Consider the following 18,999-nt stretch of genomic DNA (forward strand, 5'->3'; position numbering starts at 1 on the left):
AGCCTTCTAGACCTTTTTCTCTCCACTTCCTCTGAGCTATGCTCATGTGCCGTTCTATCTCCTCCGGGATCCTCCGACCACTGCGTCGTATCAGTTAAGATAAAAATGAAATATAATAAATCTACAGAAGTACTTCTCCATCGTACTGTATACCGATACTCTATGGCTGACTGGGATAGCTTCCGTACATTCATATCTGATCTACCTCTCCATTCCATGTTTAAAAAGGATGTGTCCTCTATAGTATCAGACCTGACCGAATGGCTAATTGTAGGCATAGACCGATTCATACCATCTAAAAAATTCCAACAAAAACCTAACAGCCAGTCATGGTTCTCTCCTGAATCTGCTGCTGCCATCGCGCACTGAAATCATTTTTTTCATAGCTACCAACGTAATAGATGTACTGTAGATGTGCTGCTTTCAGGACCGCAAGCAACCACTGTAAAAGAGTAATAAAAAATGCAAGAGAGCTATATGCTCAATCCGTTAAATCCAAAGTAGCTGAGCGGCTTGGTTTCCACCAGTTCTGGCAAATAGCAAATACGATCCTGAACAGAAGCGTTCGTTCTATCCCAACCATTATCAATGGACCAGAGGTCATCTCGTAAGCATCCGACAAGGCCAAACTATTTACCAAGAACTTTGCAGCAAATTCTACTCTATGCGACGAAGGCCACCAACTCCCCGTATTTGCTCCCATAACACACAACACGCTAGGTAACATACAAATATCTGTGGGTAAGGTTGCCAAGCTAATCAAGAACCTTGATTCCAGTAAAGCAACTGGCCCTGACGGTATTCCAATTATAGTGTTAAAAAAGCCACAACCAGAACTTGCCCCCATACTTACCAAACTGTTTAAGCGCTGCCTTAAGGAGAAGTGCTTTCCAACACCCTGGAAAACCTCATCAGTATGCCCTGTATTTAAGAATTCAGGTGATAAGTCATCTCCCTCTAATTACAGACCAATAAGTCTCTTGTGTGTCATGAGTAAGTTTCTGGAATCCATATAAAATAGAGAAGTAGTCAACCACCTCAGCAGAAATAACCTTCTTAGTGACACGCAATATGGTTTCCGTTCTGCTAGATCTACAGCAGACGTGCTAACGGTTATATCTCATAGGATCAGCGAATCTCCCGATAAAGGCTTAATTTCTAGGGCAATTGCTCTTGACATATCAAAGGCCTTCGATAAGGTATAGCATAAAGGCCTACTTCACAAGATTTTCAGCTACGGTATAACTGGAAATATTTTCTCAGTCATTAAATCATTTCTCTATGATAGGCTCATAAGAGTAGTGGTTGATGGGCAGAAATCAGAGGCCCACAGTATTAATACTGGAGTCCTTCAGGGGTCCATTCTGGGCCCAACTCTCTTCTTGATCTATATCAATTATCTCCCAAAACACATACTAAAATCATTCGTTGACATCTATTCTGATGACACGACTATCTACGGCAACACATCAAAGGACGTAAATGTCAATGTTCTCTCTGATTCTCTCTCCTCAGATCTTGAGCGCGTGGTTCAATGGGGGAAGAGGTGGCTGGTTACCTTTAATACATCTAAGACCAAGCTCCTATCATTACATAAAAAACGCTCTGATCCCCATCTGGCATCAATTGAAATGAATGGCTCTAGTTTAGGGGAGGCCCCATGTTTTGACAAGCTTCTGGGTTTGACCTTTACTCCTGATCTGAAATGGAACACATACATCAAGTCTGTTGCCAAGGTCGCTAGGAAAATAGTGGGATCCTTCTACCGCTCCAGAAGATATCTCGCTAATGACGCAATTCTCTATCTATATAAAAGCCAAGTACGTCCAAGGATGGAGTACTGCTGCCACATCTGGCAGGAGCTGCTAAAAACAGCCAATCCTGCCTTGACAGAGTACAAAATAGACTTTGTGGCTTGGTGGGGGATGACCTTTTCTCTTCCCTGCAGCCTCTCTCCCACAGAAGAGACGTTGCAAGCCTGTCCCTGTTTTATCGTTATTTCCATGGCAAGTGCTCGGCTGAGCCCCATTCCCTAGTCCCCCTCGCCAATCTTTCACGAAAAACACCCGACTAGCTGAAACCACTGTCAATAATTTTACCCACTCTTTATCCGTGCCTAAATCAAAACTTAGATTCCATGAGCAAAGTTTTTTTCTTAGAACTGCACGCCTGTGGAACTCTCTGCCGCTTGCCTGCTTCCCTCCCGACTTCAAAATGGATGTCTTCAAGTCCAACATAAACAAATTCCTGATGAACCACCCCCTTAAGTAAACACTTCATCAAATCTCCAATACTAACTATTACTACGATACTATCCCATTGATTACTGTACACACAATAACCCTTATCCCCGAGTGGCTTCTGGGCTTTGATAAGTGGTGACCCTCATGTAAAAAAAAGCCTACACCAAAAATAGATCACTTTCATATACTTGTCCAGGGTTGCTAGATTGGCCTTTTTAATGCCAAATTTCCCGAATTTTGCATTTGTATGCAGTTTCGTATTCAAAATTTGTATTTGATCATTTTTCAGAGAGTAACGTAGAGACTAACTAAGAAAGAAACAGGCAGAATATTTCATACATATGTTTTGCAAAGTAGATCATTCGAATGTGATTTACGAGAATTAACACAAGATTTATCTGTGTCAACGATGGTACAGAAGAATATAGTTTCGTCACATGACAAACGATACATTTAAATTCATGTAAGGTCGTTGTTGTTTTCGTAATGTGGAAGGCCGATACATGACAATTCATAATTAAGAGAAATAAGTGTATTATTGATGAGTGTATGGTTGACAGTTTTTGTTTTTCTATTAGTACAATTCTATCGTTCAGAAAGAGAGATGAAAAAGAAGGAACTGGCAACATTCATATTCCTCATTATATATATATATATATATATATATATATATATATATATATAAATATATACATATATATATATATATTTATATATATATACACATATATATATATATATACCTTTAATGAGGAGTATGAATGTAGGTATATATATACATATATATATATATATATATATATATAATATTTCTCAGTAAGTCAATTTGATTGCACCTCCTTTTTATCTTCTAACCAGGCGCAGTGGAACCATCTCAAGTATGTGCCATGTGGTACCAATTAAAGATAGCAACCACATACGTTGTGCAAAGTCGTAGAGACGAACAGAAGCAGGGAGCTGACGGTCACTTAGAGGCTAACGATACTGATTTACAACCGGGGTGTGTTAAGTCCGAATCTAGGTCTTTCCGCAGAAACAATTTCACTTACGGAACGTTGGCAACCTTCACATGGTCCCTCCAGAAAGAATTCTTATTAGTGGGATATCCGGGAAGTGTTGGTTAATGCAGGTGCCCTAAAATGATGTCAAAGAAGTGAAAATGGGAGACGTAGAATCCCCAGAGATTTGGTCAGCGAGACTAACTGACATTTCAAGACAATGCGTGATGGAATGCTTTGACGTCATCTGTGCCAATAAAATAAAGAGGCAGACAAAGAACAAGGCGAGCTAAGCCACACCAACTACGTCAAACCCGCCGGCATTAATGTAATAACTGTCATTCTGAAATCAAATGTGTGTGTTTTATTTCGCTCCGAAGTGTATACAGAGCGAAACGATAAAGTTGTCGCCCTCCACCAATAACAGTACAGCTTCATTTGAAAACTTCTTTTGGAAAAATTTATTCAGGTAACTTGATTATGTAGAAGAGCTGACATGTATTCAATGTAGCTGCCTTCAACCTCAATTACCGCCTCGATACGGGTCCGGCGGGAGATCGGCGAATACTTGGTAAATACTCAGCGAATACTTGGCGAATACTCGGCTATCAGGCTTGCTTTGGTGGTGTGGGAGGTCATGTTGGTGATGTTCTCGGCGTATAACCAAACAAAGTAGTCCAGCGGGTTCAGTAGAAGAGGGAGTAGTGAGAGAAGGGTACAAAGTCGTAGCATTTCTTCTGAAGCCAAGCATGAATCTCTTTGTGGGCCGGAACCGAGTCCTGCTGGCACACTCATCACTCTTCAGGACATCAATGTACACTTTGGTGCTTATTTCAAGTGTACTTCGAAGATGTGAAGTGGCATGATGTTGCCCTCACTTGAAACCACACAAAAGACCATAACCTTGTCCGTAAACGTTGTTTTCATCAACTAGGCACGTCCTTGTTATTCGTGGTAATGCGGTGATGCATTTTGAGGTGGCTGGAAATGGCCTGGTTGTCATAACTTGGATCAGTAGAGAGCAGGAGTTGTACAGCGACGCATCCCCGATCTTGCTCATTGAACATTGTGTCAATTTTTGGCATGATAGAAGGCTTTTATCGCCCTTGAAATTTGTACACAACTAGCTAATTAGTAGATGGTCTCCAACAAGAAAAGAAAACTGGTTTTCGTTAAACGGAAATGGAATGAAAAAGATGAAAAACAACAACTAATAAAGATGAGACTAGTAGTCCAAAATAAAATTAATATGGAAATGGAATTATGCTGTCTTTTTTAAGGTGATCCTTTTATTGTCCCCTCGTGTATATCGAGACAATGAGAAAAGCTGATTTTTAAAAATTATATAGACCGAAAAACACATTTGACGACCGGCCGCAACAAATATATAACAGAATCATCAAGAATGATGCTCAACACAAGCAGAGTTAATGCAACATTTTAGACACGAATAAAATAATCAAGTTTTTATCCTCTGGAATGCAACATGGAATGCAACATGGAATGCAACAGAAAAAGGAAAATCTGGCACTTTGACGGCGCAAATGAAATGACCCTATTTATATATATTTTCTGTTCACACTTCTAAAAGGAATATTGCCACTGAAGAGTATATGCTACTGTGATAGAGAGCAGATTCATGGGGAACAACTTAGGTGGGGAGTTAGGAAGCAAAATGTTTTTCACATTACGTATAAATTTCTGCATATCGGCACCGTAGAAGAAACAGAAGCAACAAAGGCATTCTAAAGGCCCCGAGGAAATAAACTATTAGAATAGATCTCCCGGCACCTTTCAAACTTTTACAATGTAATCGCGAATTTTTGCTGTTAGTCGAGTAAGAGTATTTTGCTTAGGTGTACAACTGCACTAAATTCTATCGTAGCATATTCCAAATTTCTGGTAAAACATGCCCAGATACACAACATTGCGATCGTATAACAGTGAATGTAGCTTTGCAGCCATTGTGAGACTTATTTTGTTTACATCAAGTCCAGGTCGTTGGTTTACCATTCCAGATGTGGCAACGGCATACCGTGCATTGAATAGCGGCTTCATAGAGATCCAAAATACAGGGGAGTGTAAACAGTTTTCTTGCTCGGTCAAGGGAGCCGGCATTTTTAAAATCTAATTCAAATTATTTGGCAAAAAATACAACAATCATGTTTCAATTGCCATGTAAAGGAAAAGAAAAAGATACAGAAAAAGACACAGTACCCAGAACCTGTCGAAATACACCTGGAATGGTTGTGTTTTTGGTGCATTAATTACCTCATTTTGAAGTCTATTCTAAAGTCCAGGTATTCTGATTGAGAAAGCCACCCACCTTTGGTTGAATCAAAAATCTGCAGTGTAATAGTTTCTTCTAGTGTTCGCGTAGACTTCATTCTGATGCAGGAGTGAATAACAGACATTCGGCTATATTATAATGTCCATTACTAAATTGTAAGCCAAAATGAGATCACCGTGTGATGGCACGAGCTTCGTAGTATATGTCATCAAGGCCCGTAAGCTGAAAAATGACGTCATCATTGAGGTCCTAACAAGCAAGATCTATCGAATAGTCAGATTGTCGATAATGGATAAAAATTTTTACAAAATGCATTAGAAAATGTTAAAATTGCATTAAAAAAAGAGAAAAAAAAAAAAAAGAACATTCAAAACGGAAAAGATTTGTGTTTATGCGTTTAAAGAAATTAAACATTTCGTTGTTTGATGAATTATGAAGACTAAAATGTGGTCATTATTTACTTACAAATTACGTTTAAAAAGAAGAAATAAACACGATTAGATTTATGGTAAAACTGAACTTCATTCAATATATAAAATCATGCATGTAAAACAACGTATGTTTGAAACTGAAGACAATCAAATGTTTCAAAACATGAAATACGAATTTCAATAATAAAATTACATGAATTAAAAATCAAACGATGAATATCTTTTTTTTTTAAATTTAAGCTAAAACCAATTAATAGTTTTTTTTTTATTCAAACGAACAATATTTTTTAAAATCAAAACTAGATACAATATATTTTTTTATCAAAACGAACAACATTATTTTTCAACCAAGTTTAATGAAATTTCCAGCAATATGATCACGGAATATAATGAACCCATTATTATTTTTTAAATCGATTATTTGTGTAAACAATAAAAAGACCTTTACTAAAGTTAAGGTTTTAAATACTGAAAAAAAATGCATGCATTTTATTTTAATTTTTTAATGAAAATTATAGTAATAATTAAAAGAAATTAGATAATTTTTTCAGGAACATTACGAAAAATACTATAAAGTTTGCGTTAATAATATCGTTTTAACTCAAACGAAAAATGAACTAACGATATAATCATCGAATAAAGTATTGTTTATTTAATTTTATCAAAACAAAGTAATAGTAAAAAGCTTATCATGTTATTAATGTAAAATTTTACAAGAAATATTTCAATACTTTCTTGCACGCATGAACATGTTCCATTGTGATGCTTTTTTAACATGTAAATATACATTTTTCCCCGTTCAGAAATTAATTTTGGTCTGTTATCTTTCAAACACAATAAAGATTTAGACGTAAATTAAAATATAATTATGATAAGATTCTTTCAAAACATATGTGCCTGATTTTTTTCTAGTAATTTTCGCCCGTATCGTTTCAATTATTCTGCCTTTTTTTTTTTTTTTAGTTATTTTGGTCCGTACCTATCGTTTCAATTATTCTGTCTTTTTTTCAGTTATTTTGGCCCGTACCTATAATTGCAATAAGTCTGTTTTTTTTAAAGTTATTTTAACTCGCACGTATCGTTTCAATTACTCTGGGTTTTTTTCAGTTATTTTCGCCCGTACGTATCGTTTCAATTAGTCTGTTTTTTTTTTCAGTTATATCGCCCGTACCTATCGTTTCAATCAATCTGTTTTTTTTCCAGTTATTTTCGCCCGTACCTATCGTTTCAATTAGTCTGTTTTTTTTTCCAGTTATTTTCACCAGTACCTATCGTTTCAATTAGTCTGTTTTTTTTTCCAGTTATTTTCACCAGTACCTATCGTTTCAATTAGTCTGTTTTTTTTTCCAGTTATTTTCACCAGTACCTATCGTTTCAATTAGTCTGTTTTTTTCCAGTTATTTTCACCAGTACCTATCGTTTCAATTAGTCTGTTTTTTTCCAGTTATTTTCACCAGTACCTATCGTTTCAATTAGTCTGTTTTTTTTCCAGTTATTTTCACCAGTACCTATCGTTTCAATTAGTCTGTTTTTTTTTCCAGTTATTTTCACCAGTACCTATCGTTTCAATTAGTCTGTTTTTTTCCAGTTATTTTCACCAGTACCTATCGTTTCAATTAGTCTGTTTTTTTTTTCCAGTTATTTTCACCAGTACCTATCGTTTCAATTAGTCTGTTTTTTTTTCCAGTTATTTTCACCAGTACCTATCGTTTCAATCAATCTGTTTTTTTCCCCAGTTATTTTCGCCCGTACCTATCGTTTCAATTAGTCTGTTTTTTTTTTCAGTTATTTTCGCCCGTACCTATCGTTTCAATTAGTCTGGGTTTTTTTTTTCAGTTATTTTCGCCCGTACCCATCGTTTCAATTAGTCTGTTTTTTTTTTCAGTTATTTTATATATAATAACTGGGGGAAAAAAGCAGAGTAATTGAAACGATAGTACCTATCGTTTCAATTACTCTGTTTTTCCCCCAAAAACAGAGTAATTGAAACGATAGGTACTATCCCCCAAAAAACAGAGTAATTGAAACGATAGGTACTATCGTTTCAATTACTCTGCTTTTTCCCCCAGTTATTTTCGCCCGTACCTATCGTTTTTTTTTTTTTTTTTTTTTTTACACAGTGATCACCAGTTATCAAGGCCCGGAAGCCACTCAGTGATAAGGGTTATTGCAAGTACATTACGTTAGTGTGGAGATTTGATGAAGTGTTTACTTAAGGGGCGGTTCATTAGGAATTTGTTAACATTGGACTTGAAGATATCCAAGTTGTAGTCCGGTGGGAAGCAGGCAGACGGAACAGAGTTCCACAGGCTTGCAGTTCTAAGAAAGAAGCTTTGTTCATGGAATCCGCGTTTTGAATTAGGCACAGATATAGAGTGGGGGAAATTTTTCACAGTGGATTCAGCTAGACGGGTGTTTTTCGTGAAAGATTGGCGAGGGGGGACCAGAGATTGGAGTTCAGACGAGCACTTGCCATGAAAATGACGATAAAACAAGGATAGGCTCGCAACGTCTCTTCTGTGGAAGAGAGGTTGTAGGGTAGAGAAAAGGGCGTCCCCCACTAAGCCACGAAATCTATTTTGTACTCTGTCAAGGCAGGATAGGCTGTTTTTAGCATCTCCTGCCCAAATATGGCAGCAGTACTCCATCCTTGGACGTACTTGGCTTTTATATAGATAGAGAATTGCATCAGTAGTGAGATATCTTCTGGAGCGGTAGAAGGATCCCACATCGTTTCAATTACTCTGTTTTTTTTTCAGTTATTTTCGCCCGTACCTATCGTATCAATTACTCTGTTTTTTTTTTCAGTTATTTTCACCCGTACCTATCGTTTCAATTAGTCTGTCGTTTTTTTTTTTCGAACTGAATAAAACTTTAGATTCTGTTAAACACTCAAAAACTGGTCCAGGTAGGAAGAAGAGTGACCTATTTTTCTTTTGGTAACTTATTTGATTTGCTAACCTTTTTTTCGTTTGCTGGCTTCTTGTTTCTTGGGACATGTGACCAGATTAACAGGACCAAACACAATGACGTAAGCACGTTATATGACTTTAGTGCTTAATCCATTTTAATATTACAGAAAGCCATAAAAATGATCGGTGCTTCAGGGAAAAATCATCGGCCTTCATGGAGCAGATCTCATAAATCCTGTGCCGTTCGAATGCTGGATGCCATGTATCAGAAATGGAGTCGAATACTGGACAATATACTCTAACAGTGGTCTGACGATTGAGACATAAAGAGGAGGTATATTTCAGAAGTGGATTTGCAGAAAGCACGTCGAATGAGACATAGAATTCTTCATATGAGTTTAACTATACTTCACGACATAGGGACACTTTTATGGGTCATTTAATGCAATAACCAATATTTATTTGCAATGCTTCGTTAAAAATGATCCGAAGAAGATGAACGCGTACTTTATCTTCACATGTTTTAAGCGATTCTATACATTACATTTTGAAAGATAAACATTGCGAATTTGCTGTATCAAATCCCGATGGAAATAATCTGCTTTAAAGAGATTAGTGATGTTATCAGATTAAGCTTCCTGAATATTGCATTCAATCCAAATCTGAAAATATAAGAAATTTTCCTCTTAAAACGAATGATTACTGCATTATCTGTCATTTTTGTAGACATTTAAGCTTCAAATATGGATTTCGTTTGGACGAATCGTGCGTACCGACCGGGAAAGGATTAGCGATAACTCTTATATGAAAATTAACAAGGTTTCAATTTCTCATGAACTAGCAACGAAACCTGGCATTTCACGAGAGTAATAACATCAAACGTGAAAGCTTGGAATATTTAAAAAAAAGGTTTTTAGTCTCTTAAGCATCGTTCAGTCACACACACACACACACACACACATATATATATATATATAAATTAGTTACCTACAACAAATGAGAAACGAAGATGACCACATACGCAGCACACACTGGCGAATTTGTCACGTCTAGCTATCGTATCGTGAAACAGACGTTTTTGAGTAGTTATTATTTGCGGTTTTCAACTCTTAAATTCAGATGAACATATCTCGACTCAAACAAAGATTTATTGATCGAAATAAGCACCACCGGAATCAACATAATTTTGCTAATGCAAAACAAGTGTATTTATACCAGTAACGTAATAATCTTGCGTTCTGGTGGCGATGAAGTCGCTGAAAGCGTTTTTGATATCGCTTAGCTTTTTGAAGCATTTATCAGGAAGAAAGTTGTCGAAATGCTTGAAAAGGTAGTAGCCGGTAGATTAGAGGTCTTCAGAGTATGGCGGATGGGGCAGAGTTTCGGAACCCAATTCGTTAAACGTCTGTAGTATCGATTTAGCAACGTGCGTTCGGGAATTGGGTCTTTTCTGTTGACTAATGGTGGGTGCTGCTGTTGAAGTTTCTGGTGCATTTCGTCTATTTATTGACAGTATTTTCCCGCGGTAATGGTTTCGCATGCATCAAAAAAATGTAATGGATGAGACCGGTTACAGACCATCAACAGTTAATATGACTTTCCTTTGGTGCAACTCTGGCTTTGTGAAGTCTCATGGGGCTTTGTCTGGGTCTACCTACTGAGCTGAGGATCATCGGTTGTTGTAAAGAACCCAGTTTTCATTGCAAGTCACAACCCAGTCGAGAAACGAGTCGTTCTTATTGTGTAACAGAAGGAAGCATAACAATAGATAGCGGCGTTTTCTTTTGGTTGTCATTCAATTTGTGGGGCATCTATTTATCAAGATGTTTTTGTTTTTCTATTCTCTCTCAGTGGTTGGAAATCGTTGTTAAGGTTAAGTCTTATTGAGAAGCAAGTTCTCGAACAGTTGTGCGTGGATTGGCTTCGACTAAGGCGCATAATTCAATTGAATTTTGTCAACAAGATTTCTTAAACCATCATTATGCTGTGCGTTAACTAGTGGTTCCTGTTCCAAACGCTTCGTTTGTTCCATAAGCTGTTTCAGCAGCTTTTCGGCGTAGATTGCATTGAAATAAGATCTTGTATTCAACGTTCTGGAAAAAGAACACAATTATTTTAAAACGGTTGTAATTTAGACCGTTAGATAGACCGAAAAACGCCCTTTAAAATGATATATACAATTCAAGGTATTATACGAAACTTATTTGAAAATACATCATTTGAAATCTAAATAAAAAATTCCGTAAGAACTTCCTCATCAACTCATATATATATATATATATATATATATATATATATATATATATATATATTGCACGGTACAAAAGATGACCGGCCTGTAACAACGTGGAGACGGAATTTCTTTTTCCTAAATGAACACACCAGGTTTATCAGGTACAAATGAAATTTTTGTTGATAACATCTGATGGAAATCAAATCTGACGAGTTGATGGGAGGAAATTTCTATGAATACATAAAATCATAGTATTGTTATCCCATTAACGAAGCAGCTGTAATGAAGATATCCATGATGAAATAATTAGGGGTAATATAAGGGACAAGATGTAAGTCTTTGAATTTTAACAAAATTATGTACTCTCTCTCTCTCTCTCTCTCTCTCTCTCTCTCTCTCTATTTGCCTGGTGGACTAATTTGCAATAAAATAAAATAAAATAAAATAAAAATAAATAAATAAATGAAATAAATATAAATAATTAAATAAAAAAGTAATAAAATAATAATGATAATATCGTTCATCAATGTTCGTATCTGTGTGTTTACAATATCACGTCAGCTTATATTTGTGCTCGACGATGACTGCTCCGGAAGAAGTAACTTCTGATTGTGTTTAGTTTTAAAATATGTAAATGAAAAATCATTTGCGGCGATTTTAAATAGTATGTCTTCTTTTATTGTTAATTGAACTCATTAATAAGAAAAATTAAAATAAATTAGTGCGGTACACCCAGGTTTCAAAAGGGGGTCTTTCTATCCGTAGTTGAATGCTCTACCACTGAGCTATACCTCCAGATGTCAATAATTCTGTTTTCGAAGAAGAAATTATTTGCTAAGATTTTATTATCTCCATTGCCGGTGTAGCGAATCCCTGTAATTTTTTTTTATCTATAAAAAATAAAAATATTTTAAAGATAAGATGTTTTTTCATTTTAAATACTTATTAGATACATTTTTGTACAAAATATATCTAAGAACACTGCCAAACATATATATTACCTTTGCGTGATATTCGAAAAAGATAGGCTCAGCCGTTTCGGAAACTACGAGGAAGGAACTCTTTCATAATAAAGTGACTTTTATATGATAGTATATATATATATATATATATATATATATATATATATATATATATATAAAGGCTATATAGATAATAGATAGATAGATAGATTGATAGATATACAAGGTGTAAACGATAGACTGGCTGACTTTTTCTTAATAGCACAAAATGCTCGCCTTATGGAGATCTTCAAGGAGGCCACATTCTTATAGAGGTGAGCATTAGAGACTTTCTCAACATCGCTCCATAACCAATAGTTGCAGACGTTCAAATCTGGCGAACGAGAGAGACAAATATTTGAAGGCACAACTCTCTCTTCAAGAAGGCCTGCATTTTGACCCATGAGCAGATGCAGAATCTGGAATGAACGTCACTTTCTTGGGATCATAGTTTCTTTATCCAGGGTAAAAGAACTTTGTCCAGAATCTTTCGATATTCCGTCATATTAATCTTCAACTTCACTTCAATGAAGTCAGAAGGCAGAACTTTCCCATCACTAGAAACAGCTCCAAACAACATTACAGAGGCCGAGTGTTCATTTTGCATGACTCAAGGAACATTAGAAGTGTCATTGGCGATAACTCTAGAGTTTCTGTGGTCGGAGACTTCGTCTACCTCGAACATTTCTCGTCCACAAAAATGTGTACGGTACCACCATAGTGTTTAAGGTGATTGAGTAGCAAATGTGCTTCTCTCTTTACGAATGCGCTTCAATCGCGCTATGCGAATGTTACGACATCCTCTGCAATATGGCTTCATCCAAAGATCTTTACGTACTGCATTAGAAATTATAATTTTAGTTACATTCCGCTTTTTCGCCAAGTCAGCCATTGACTGTGATGTATTTGCTGCAACCGTTTAAAGCAACCGAGGAACCTTCTGATGCGGATTTTATCACTTCTCGAACTGTGAGTCTGCCTTTGGATGTCTTTACCTAGGAGCATAGCCAGTGTCTCTGATTATACCAGAGGTCTTATACCCGGCACGGAACAATTCAACAATAACCATTCTATATTTAAATTCTACACTGGCACTAATTTTTTTAGTACTTTTAGGTAGCTCATCTGGAACATTAAACCCTAAAGAGTACAGCAACTAACATTTCAGATTGATAATGCCGTTTTAAAAATCGTAAATTGCAGATTGAAATTACTGCCAATTTATCGTTCGCACTCTGTATATAGAATAATATGAAAATATTTGCTACCGGAAAGAGTAGCAGAAACTCGCAATGAAGCGAGCGAACAATAGAAGATATTGTTGTTTGGAAGAAACAGCTTACTTGGCAGACATGTACCTAATCAAGTTTATCAGATGGTTGAACTCGAAGGGTATTTGATTCCGGTCTCCAGATAATGTTGGGTAGTAAGGAGAGAATACGCACCGTTTCGGAACCTACCTTTCCGTGTAGACTTGTATATAATAAAGTTTATGTATTTTTTCTATCTGTGGTAATCCATTCCGGTATATTGATAATTTCTGGCGGTCAGGAGAGAATACACACCGTTTCGGAGGCCTACCTCTCTAAGTTGTTTTTTGCGTATCGCCTCCCTCCTCACTGATGAACGGGCAGTTTCACGTGATGGTCAAAAGTTCAACGGCTGCGTTACACACAGACGCGCTCGTGTCGAACCCCCCCCCAACAACAAATATAATAAAAAATAAAAAATAAACCACATAAACAGCTAAATAATATATATATATATAACTACTTCATTTACTCACATAAAATTAATATACGAAAGTATAAATTTATGCGTACACTTTAAGTATTTACTTCAAAAGTGCTCAATACGTAGGTAGAGCTATATATGTATTTATATGTACATATATATATATAAACTAACATAAAACACTAACCTAAATTTAAAACAGGTCAAGAAACTAGATATCCAGGCTAAATAGAGCACACACAAAGAGATAGGTCAACCAGAGGTCAAATAGGCCTTTGTCCGGTAAGTGCATGTCCATTGGCTGATAGGAAGGGCGCGGTGGATACTAGAAAGCTGATTTGCTTACTAAAATCTCAATAGAAGGTGCGTATATAAAAACGACAGACAACCACAAAATTCGCGCATAAGCCTGAAGAGTCCTAGAGTGAATGAAACGCGGAATATTCAGTGTAGCTTAATTGCCATATATATTTTATAACTATATATATATATATATATATATATATGTGTGTGTGTGTGTGTGTGTGTATACATAATATATATATGTATATATATATATATACACATAAATGTAAGTACATATATACAATAAAAATAAATGACTAAAAATGAATAAATATTTTTGTATATAAAAACACCTGATTCGTTAAAATAAATAAATAAATAATAAATGAAAAAATATCTCGCTCAAGTCTGTCATCTTCCTTTATCGTCTTTTTACTTTAAATGGTATTTTCGTTCTATTTTCACTATACAGTGCAATACAAATTTTGTATATAACGAACCGCATTCTTCCAACCGTTGATCATATTTATGGGTGAAAATCCTGGCCAGAATTCTCAACCACTGGTTTGTGTCCTGGTTTTTATTTTCCGACATCTTATCTGTTATAACAAAGCGTTGCATATGAATCATTAGATGATTAGCACATACCCTTTTATTCCGGCGAATGTTTATTCCTTTTCGGGCTTTAGATTTCAGTCCATATATGCATAGACACTTGTTTTTTACTCTTTATTCGTTGTTTAGTCTGCGTCGTTTTTCAATAAATCAATTTTGATCCAACATCCCCCTCCATTTCGGTGGATATTGAGGGCATTTTCTTGTATTTTGTGCGTAGCATATGTTTTATGATCTCTGAGTTGCTGGCCTGACGAGTTCATTTGGTCTTTACCAAAATCTCCTGTTTTTCCAAGTGTCACTGGTCTATCTCCAGTCACCGTTCAGTCTATTCCTGAAAGTAAACGGACCATATTCTATATCGAATAATATTTGCTACCGGAAAAATATCAGCAACTCGCAATGAAGCGTATATATATTTTAGAATAATCAAAATATTTAGAATAAATATTTATTTACATTAATTTAGAAATGTAACTGAAAAATGTTATCATAATAACATAGTTGACAACTTAAAAATAATGACATGTAAAAATATCAAGTGATTATCTTAGTGACGTATATTAATGACGTCATTTGGTCTTTTCGGATACGTGGAAATTAGTTGAGTAAGTCAGACTCAAGAGAGGCGCAGAGACGGCCTTTACGTATATACACTCTCATACAATCTAACCGCTAGATGACACACGTATACATAATATGTGCCCCTCGATAATATTATACCTGTACGGAAATCATAGTCTAAACAGTTCAAACAAACGAAAGGGAATGTCAAACAATGTATTTAGCTGATGGATTATCCTTGCAAAATATTTGTGAATAAAAGACGATTACTTTGGAAATTCCGAGCAGATACCAGAATTCGACTTAAAGATTCAAGATTTAAACAAAACGCAACTGAAAAAGTTCGGAGGTTACATCAACTGAAGCACTGTGAGAATGACATCTAAAATATTACTAATCTTTATCGAAAAAATATTCCGAAACATAATTGCAATGGGGGAGGGTATGAATTCATATATGGATTTATAGCTTCCGCCGTGATATTAATCCATGAATGAGCGCGATAGATCTAACAGAATTTGAAGTTGATATTCCATAGTTCGCAAGTGTCTCCATTAATCACTCATCCAAACATAGTGTTATATAATCAGGCTTTCTGAAGATACTGGCTTCCTAACTAAAAATTTACCAAACATTAATGTTATTGTTTCTCATTCCGTTTGCAATGCAACAGATGCGCTAGCGTATGTAGCAACAGAAGTAGCATAACACATATACAAATGACCAAGCTAGTGCGCGAAGTGACGTCACAGCGAAGGATGATAAGGGAAAGAAAGAAAAATGTACTAGTTGTCGAGGAACGAAGAAGAAATTCGTGCCAGTGGAGATTAATGTTTAGTCTGTGGTGGCGAGAGACATTTAACTACATAGCAGACGACATAACCTGAGAGACTTTTAAAACCATGAATAAATGCATTTCATTTCAACTTAAAAGCTGAGTGAAATTTCTGTTCTTTAGTTTTCCTTTTTTACCGTCTCAGATACAACGTGTAGGGGCCGAGTGTTAAAGCGTAACAACACCGTTAAAATATAACGACGCCATTAACATTTAACGACACCATTAAAATGTAACGACTACGTTTAATTAAAATGCAATGAATACGATACGCCAAAACCCAATCATGTTTGACAAAATCAAACACCAAACAATTTGTTCTTTACAAATCAGTCATACTAAAAACCATGAATATTTGAAGATATAAAGAACTTGGAAGTAAAAAACTTTAACCCAAATTATTGGTTTCGGCAAAACCCCGATAATTTTTTTATATGCCGTAAAAAAAAAGCAACAATATCAAACCAGTTACCGAAAAATGAGGGAATAAAAACAATTGAGATTTCGTCGCCATTTAAACTAGCGGCCAAACATTATTTAATGCAGTTAAGGTCTGGAATCTAATTCCTACCGTTTATTTAGAAACTTCTTTCTACTTTACGATGGGTTCTAATATAACAGCCATCACGGAGACCCATTCAACAAGAATTGTCAGTTTGGCAGAAATCTTATCTCAGCTGCGAACCTACTTTGATTTGCAGGATTAATTGTCTGTATGTTCTTAAGCTCTTCGCCGAAACGCCATATTCCTCTTGTTAGCGAGATTTTCACTCCTACAGAATCCTTCCACTAACCACTTGTCAAAAATTAGACTTTACCGTTTCATCAAGTCACTGATCGAAGAATGTTTGGGTTTTTGCGTTGAGAGAAGTCCCTGCAGACTCGACCAGAATGTTGAGCAAATCGCCATGAGGAGATTATGATAATACTTGAAGAGGAAGGGATGTTTCTTTTTAATCTTTTCAAGAAAACGTATGGTTGAATTGACAGGGATTTAGGCAGAAATATTCAATCTTTCAAATCTAATGATTGTATTCGTTGCAAAAATTTTATAACAAAAATACAAATTCACTTCCAGCAAACATGCTGGTTTTTCAACAGAAAAGTAATCCAATTAAAATTTAATATTTGGCTTTAGGTAGCCTTGGTTTATTGGCGCTAAAAACCATGAACTTAATTAATATTATAGATGGCTGAAATTAACGATATTTAAAAAAATACAACAGTAATCTTTACATGTATTATCTATTTAGAAAAAGGTAACTGATCAATTAAAGACGTTACTAGTCTCCTCTACTTTGTCGTTTGTTTTTCATGAAATGTGCTTGGCTGAAATCTCTACCTCCCCAGTGTAACATATAGCAAGAAATCGCTTTGCTAAGAAAACTAACCTTCTTAAATTTAACAACTACGAAAATCTTCTCAACCACTGGTTGGCATGATTAATAATACGCCGTCTGAGAGATTTTCGTTCAAAGTCCTCAACATTCGCAGACAACATGAACTGGGAAAAATACATTGAAGACATTGCCAAGGCTGCTGTAAAAAAGGTGGGCTCTCTCTACCGTGATAGAAAATTTCTCATCAAAGTGCATTCCATATCTTTACAAAGCCAGCATTCGCCCATGCATGGAGTATTGGTATATCTACCACAAATCTCTCACTCGTTAACAGGGTCCAAAAAAAGTCTCAAATCTATTTAGTCCAGCACTATCGACTAAGCTCTAACCCCTGTACCTTCGTCGCGATGTTGCATCCTTGTGCCTGTTTTATTAGTACTTGAATGGAATGTGTTTTAATAAATTCCTGATACTTGTGTCTTTTCGACGTAAATATTCCCGACTAACCTGACAAGCATCCAAATCCCACTCCTTTACTATTGAGTCCCAAGATGCCGGAAAATTTTTTCCCCAGGACTGCTAAACTATTAAAATCCCTCCATGTATTTTGCTTCTCTGACTGTATAACCGTGCAGAAGTTTAAATGTAATGTGAACAAACATCTCGCTGTTTAACTACGAGGATCGCCAGAAGCGATACACAAATGAATCCCGAACACACTTGTTTGCCCATACAAAAACAAAGAGGATAACGCGCGCAGATCATTAATACTCGCCGTTTGACTTATACAGACTATACGCGCAATGTCTTTTATTATAAAACAAAATATGAAAACTACCTAGGTGAAGTGTACAAAGAAAAAAAATGGTCAAATTTGTGACAGTATCGAACTGAATTATAATTTGGTTAAACTTATATAATTCACGTAATAAACAGTTGATTAATTGTGGTTAACGTAATAAAAACTTATTACTTGTCATCATCATGTGCTGTCCTTCTGTCCGAGGACGACTTCATGTGAACCATCATTCTCCACTTGTCACGGTCGCGACTGAGGGTCTGCCAGCTCAAAGTAGGGAACAACCTGTCCTTAAGATTTAGTATGACGGTGTCACGAAACCTGAGCTTAAGTCTGCCTATACCTCGTAACCCATCCTCCAGTTGTGAAAACAGTATCTGTTTTGGTAGTCGGGAGTTCTCAATTCTGTTCACTTGTGATGTACATGATAAAAAGTATATTAATCATGACTCACATAAAAAAAAGTTGATTAATTGTGATTAACGTAATAAAAGGTTATTACTTGTCATGTACATAATAAAAATGTATTAATTATTATTGACGTAATAAAAAGTTGATTAATTATGATTAACGTAATAAAAAGTTATCACTTATGATGCATATAATAAAAAGTGTATTAATTACGATTCACGTAAAAAAGTTGATTATTTGCGATTAACATAATAAAAAGTTATTACTTGTGACGTACATAATAAAAAGTGTATGAATTATGACGCACG

Source organism: Euprymna scolopes, chromosome 5, assembly GCF_053919585.1.
Source record: "Euprymna scolopes isolate OS-2025 chromosome 5, ASM5391958v1, whole genome shotgun sequence".
NCBI classification, from domain to species: Eukaryota; Metazoa; Mollusca; class Cephalopoda; order Sepiida; family Sepiolidae; genus Euprymna; species Euprymna scolopes.